The 6,592-nt window shown below is 42.1% G+C and overlaps 1 non-coding gene across 1 annotated transcript; it reads left to right on the top strand.

The window, feature by feature from the left end:
* The first annotated feature begins 1,318 nt into the window (after positions 1-1,318).
* On the top strand, positions 1,319-1,425 carry LOC114424857. The gene has a single exon (XR_003669147.1). It is a non-coding gene; the product is annotated as a small nucleolar RNA R71 (small nucleolar RNA).
* Positions 1,426-6,592: the final 5,167 nt, after the last annotated feature.

Genomic DNA, 6,592 nt, shown 5'->3' with positions numbered 1-6,592 from the left:
TATGCTGAATGTACCTGGATCTTTGCATTTTTCAGGAATTTGAGGAACAGATTTACCAATCAATGCGGAGACATTTCTGCCCATGCTAATCCGTTCACTTCCTTTAAGCTTCCGCTTATTAGTGCATAGCTCCTTCAAGAATTTGGCATATCTTGGAATTTGCTTTATTGCATCCAACAGAGGTATGTTTACCTCTACCTTTCTAAACGTTTCCAAGATCTCTTTCTCTGCCTCTTCCATTTTTTTGTTGGAAACTGCTCTTGGAGGGAATGGAAGAGGGGGAATGTGCTGCTTCTGCAAATCAGAATTACCTGTGGAAGAAGATTCACTTGCACAGAAATTGTTAGGTAAATTTTTGTCATCACCTTTTTCTGGAATAGAGTGAAGTTTGGCAGGTTCATTTGCAGATGAGGAAGGTGCTACGGGTTGAGGTCCTTGACATTGCTTTCCCGACCTCAATGAAATGGCACTGACATTTTTGGGATTTTGGACAGCTTGAGAAGGCAGCTTGTCAGAATTCTGGGACTGTTGTTGATTCAATTGGGTAGCCAATTGTCCCATCTAATTGGTTAAGCTCTGAATGGAGGCTCTGGTCTCTTGCTGAAACTGCATGTTCTGCATAGTCATTTGCCTCACAAGTTCTTCGAGGGAAGGTTGTGGAGGGGCCTCAACTGTTGGCTGTTTCTAGGGTTGTTGCTGTTGTTGGATTGGTGGAGGAATGTATGGTCTGCTTGGGCCAGCAGCATTTTGGAAGGAAGGAGCAGGCTGCTGTTGTTGTTGCTGAGGGCTGGACCATCTGAGGTTAGGGTGATTCCTCCATCCAGGGTTGTATCTGTTGCTGGAAAGGTCATAATTGTTCTGCTGTGGTTGATTTTGCTGCTGAGGTTGAGGAGGTCTATTGTAAATATTTGCAGCATAAGCTTCAGGCTGTTCAATTGCTCCAGGTTGCTGCATGGAAGGGCAAAGGTCTGTATGGTGGTCAGCAGAGGAGCACAAACCACAAACCCTTGCGACAGGTACAAATTTCTGATTCAAGGCCAGCTGGGTTACCAAGTTAACCAATGCATCCAGTTTGCCTTCAAGCTTCTTAGTTTCAGATGATGCAGATGGGTTTGTAGCTACCTCATGCACTCCTCTAATGACTATGGCATCATTTTTGGCGCTAAACTGCTGGGAGTTGGAGGCCATCTTCTCAATTAAATTTCTGGCTTCAGCAGGAGTCATGTCTCCAAGGGCTCCACCACTGGCAGCATCTATCATACTTCTCTCCATATTACTGAGTCCTTCATAAAAATATTGGAGAAGAAGCTGTTCTGAAATCTGATGGTGAGGGCAACTGGCACATAGTTTCTTAAATCGCTCCCAGTACTCATACAGGCTCTCTCCACTGAGCTGTCTAATACCTGAGATATCTTTCCTGATGGCTGTGGTCCTGGAAGCAGGGAAAAATTTTTCTAAGAATACTCTCTTAAGGTCATCCCAGCTCGTGATGGACCTTGGAGCAAGGTAATACAACCAGTCCTTTGCCACTCCCTCTAATGAATGAGGAAAAGCCTTTAGAAATATGTGATCCTCTTGGACATCTGGGGGTTTCATGGTGGAGCAGACAATATGAAATTCCTTCAAATGTTTGTGCGGGTCTTCACCTGCAAGGCCATGAAACTTTGGAAGCAAATGAATTAGTCCAGTTTTAAGAACATATGGGACATCCTCATCAGGGTATTGGATGCACAAGCTTTCGTAGGTGAAATCAGGTGCAGCCATTTCCCTTAAAGTCCTCTCATGAGGTGGAGGTTGTGCCATGTTCTCAGAATGTGCAAAATCAGAATGCTCAGAATCAGAATGCTCAAAATTATAATGCTCAAGATCAGGATGTTCAAAATCACCAATAACAGAATGCACAGATTCACCAGTTATGGAATGCTCAGAACGATCAAAAGGTATAAAATGATGCCTAACTAATCTATGAAATGTACTATCTATCTCAGGATCAAAGGGTTGTAAGTCAGATGGATTGCCTCTAGTCATACACTATATTCAGCATGCACACAACTAGTTGCCTTGTCATGTAAATAAAGGTGTAGGTTTGAACTACAGCTACCCTCAAATGATATCCAAATGACTTGAAATTTTGTGAGCAACCCTATAAAATGATGAGAAGATAGCACAAAAAATTTCAGACAAAAATTCAAAGTCTAACTATGAAAGCTAAAAATGGTAGGTTAAGAAAAATAAGTGAATAAAACTTGAAAAATAAAAAACTTTTGACAGAATCACTTTTTTTGGACGATGGAGACCTCAGCCAGCCCATGGCCTCTGTCACGGCGTAGGAATTTTTTTTCTACCCCAAATGCATATATAATAATTGCGATTCTGATAACCGGAGCAAAAGTTATGGCCGTTTGAAGTTTTGACAAACACAAAATTTGCTAGTTTTTTGGAACTTTCAAATCTGACCAAACTAAAGGCTCTAGCTATTTTTCCCACACAATATGGATTAAAAGAAGTTACCACAAAAAAATTCAGCCAAAAATAACAACCCTAGCTACTAAAACAAAAAATCTCAAATAATTCAGCATGGGTGGTCGCTAAAATCCGTCTCTAATTGATTTCTACTACTACTCTGTTTTTCCGCAAGCTGATTTCTACTACTACTCTGTTTTCAAGCACAATCTTCACAGAAAAACACCTAAGATTGAAACAGGGGAAACGCTTAATGGAAAAACTGAAACAGAACACACATTAAACAAAATACCAGGACACTAAACAACACTAACACACATACTAACATAATACTAACAATTAAACATAAAACACGAAAGGATTAAACACACAACACTAGCTAGCTATTATGAACCTTTGGACACTGCTCCCCGGCAACGGCGCCAAATTTGATCGAGGCCGTACCCGAATCAAATAAACATGAAAATGCAGTAACTAGGAAGTGATCCTAGGTCGTTTCCCAACGAGCAGTGACAAACCAAATGTTCATAATATACTTGCAGTAACAGTAACGATTGGGGGGGGGGGTTTGTTTGTTTTGTGATTAAAGAGCAGAACAAGTAAACTGAAATACAAAACTACTAATATTAAAAACGGGTTGTTTCCTCTGATTCAGAAGCCATTCTCTTATCCTGGGTTGGAGAATTCGTCCCTAACAGTCAACCACTTAATCCAACCCTATTTCAATTTACTAAGCGAAAATCAACTTAGGGTTTTCAATACGTGATTAGGCACCACATACACCAGTTAGCCCTTCGTCCATTAAGCATGAACGCAAGTTAGGCTCAGAGGCAATTCATCGAACCCGAAGCGTGCACTGATTAATATTCACGAATTTGGGATACTGGTGAAGGGAGAACTGCCAGGAAACCACATTACAAGCGAAACCTCAAATAGAGTTGGGCTTCGTCCTCAAAAGGAAACAACACCAGAAAATCTAGCCTTCCATGGATTCAAACAGAAAACACAATTGAAACATGAAGCAAAAACGTAAATGAATGGAAACGTAAATGAACGGAAACGTAAACGAACAGAAATGTAAAATGGAACAGAAACGTAAATGAGAGTAGAAGAAGAAGCAAGAACGAAATTGTAATTAGAAGCAGAAAACGTAAAATTGCATTACGAACTCAGAAACGTCAAAACAGAAAAACGAAAACCCTAAAACAAAGCTCTGAATAATGAATAGCATAACAGAATAGAATGCCCTGCACGAATCCCAAGGCAGCTATTTAAAAAGAGTCACTCAAAGTCACTGGGCCCTATTACAATACTCTGGCCCAAAACGAAATAAACACTGAACAACATAAAATAAAATTGTGAAATTTCCTAATTAGAAATTAACTAAGGTAAGCGCTGCTTTATTTGCCCTCTTCAAGTCCACAACCAAAATCCGGATTAAGCCCAATGTTTCATTAATTCCTGAAATTAGATTAAAAACATCAAATTAGCTAATTGAGCCCAAATAATAAAACTGCCTAATTAATTGACAATTAAGACCAATCAATAATTAAAATGGTGCAAAAAGGGTTTAGAAAATAGAAGAAAATGATGGCACATCAAGCGGCAGCGGTGGCCGCGTTCTTCTCCATGAGCTGCCTCATACTTAACATGGCCTCCATCATGGAGGCCATTTGTTCTTTCAGAGCCGACATGTCAGCTTTCATCTGTTCCTGTGTCTCCTCTTGATCACCCATCGTTCTAGATTTGGATCTGGTGCGATAGGGATGCCTTGTGGCGCGTTTAGTTATGGTGTTTTTCCCTAAAAAACCAAACGTGAGGAGCAGGTAAAGAAAGAAAGAAAATGCATGCTAGAGATGAAATGTAGGAGTAATTTGATTTGCACAAGCTTTTTGGAGTACAAACATGGGACCAACTCATTTTATTTCAAAAAGAAAGTCGTATCTAGTCAAGGTCTGAGAGACCATACAAGTTTCCTAACGATTTCTAATTATGTGGGCCATTAAGTCTATCATATGCTAACAATAGCCGAGAAGCCCATGAATCTCTTCGGGGGCGGAGTAGGTGTCTGCCATTGCCTTGGCCTTGGCTAACAAGCGGGGAAGTTCTTGACTCCCGTTCAAGGTAAGAGCAAACCGATCCATCAACATGGTTGCCTCTTAGTGTAAAGAGTCGATCACCCTTCCTCTAGCCTCTTTTTCCGTGTATACTTGAGCATACTCATCCGCGATTCTATGCTCGTGGGCCGTGGCTAGACCTAACTCTTCTTGGTACTTGGCGATGATAGCTAGCATGTTGGTCTCCGTCTCGCATAAACGCTGAGACAAGCTTCTTTTGGACCTTGAACAAGCAACTAACTCCTCTTTCAGAACCATGCTATGTGCTCGCGACTGGTCCCTCTCTTCCCTTCGCAGCTTGATTTCACTATTGCTACCCCATAGAGCTCCGCGAAATTTATTCCGGCCATACTCTTCCTTGTTAGCCCTCTTGGTCTCTTGTTCAAGGGCTCTTGCGGTAATTGCATTCTCTTCCCGTAACCCGACACACTCCTTCCGAATGTGTGTAGCGGCCAACTTGAACTTCTCCTTGGCAAGTTTCGCCTTTCCTAACTCGCTTTTGAGAGCTTGGACTTCTTCGTCCTCTTCCGGTGCTTCAAAACCCTCTTCGCTGACGACTTTTAACTTGGCGAGCCAATCTAAACCTCGTATATGAACTTTCAGCCATTCGTGGTACCCACCAATGATGCCATTACGAATGCCCCTAAGCTCTTGATCTTTACTTAACGGGGGGTTTCCCATGCCTTATGGATTCTTTGTATAGCCTTGAAATTTTGTGCGCCGAAATCCCTTACAAGCAAATGAGACATGCTTTCTTCCGTCGGTGCTCCCCTCATGGGGTACCCTAGTTGTCTTATAGCGAGCACGGGATTGTAGTTAATACAACCCCTCGTTCCTACCAGCGAAATGTTTGGGTATCCTCCACATGAGAAAAGGACTCCTTCTTTTCCTTCCTTCCATCGGGGGAACCAACTGATTGTTCTACCTCCTATCCCAGCCAAAAGCTGGTCCCAATCTATTCTCCTCTTTTCAGTACACGAGCGATGGCTCAGGAGCGGACATGGATGCCTAGTGTCTTCTTGGAACAAGTGCGAAACCAACCAAACACAGAGGGCGGGCAAGCAACAGATGATCCGTGTGCCACTCTTTTCGCACCTTCGGTCAAATGTGTCAAATAGATCTGCCAAGACAGCTACCACCGGACTTTCCTTGCTATGGTGGTATGCAAGGAAAGCGTCGATTGCTGCTAGGTCCACCAAACCATCCACGTTTGGAAAGAGGACGACCCCAAAAATTAGCAAAGCTAACACATCCATAAACGGGACCCAATCTCCTTGATTGGCCATACCCCTCGCCTTGTCTTCTAGGTACCTTCGTGGTAGGCCCGCTATGCCGTTCCGAGTCTGTTTTATGCGGTCCAAACCTCTTGTTGAATCCTTGACCACAGTTGCAATTCTGCTCAAAGAGGGGAGACACCCGGAGGAAAGATTTGGTTTTCTTCCCCCGAGAGGACATCCTAGAATTTCCTCAAATTCTTCAATGGTTGGTACTAATTGGAAGTCTCCGAATGTGAAGCACCTCAAACGTTTATTTGAGGAAAACGTCGGAAAAACCAGAAAAGACGCGATCTACGAACTTTTAAATGAAAGGTTCGGGAGTTGTATTTACGCACGGGGAAGGTATTAGCACCCCACACGTCTGTCCCAAGGGACGGCAGCCTTTAATCGAATGTGCAAACATGACTTTGATTTTTTATGTTCCCTTTTTATGTCTCTATATCCTTTATACCCTTTTTATATTTTTCTCTTTTTGTGGTCGACAAGGGTGTTTCCCTTTGCTCCTACGTATTCCTCAATTTGCGATGAGGAAATCAGACCTACGTAGTTCTTTCTTATCAAGTGATTCTTTTTTACTTTAAGAGGTGATCATTTTAAGGCGTTGGACCTTGAGAATGATCCATTTTACTTAGTAAGAAATTGAAATGACAAACTTCAAAAAACCTATTTTTTATGGACGAGCTTGACTAGGCGAGTTAATTTTAGCCTTAGTTTCACTTTAGTTATTAGTCAATT

This window comes from Glycine soja, chromosome 8 (assembly GCF_004193775.1).
Source record: "Glycine soja cultivar W05 chromosome 8, ASM419377v2, whole genome shotgun sequence".
Taxonomy (NCBI): Eukaryota; Viridiplantae; Streptophyta; class Magnoliopsida; order Fabales; family Fabaceae; genus Glycine; species Glycine soja.
The sequence above is the reverse complement of the archived record's forward strand: the minus strand, read 5'-3'. Positions and strand labels throughout refer to the sequence as shown.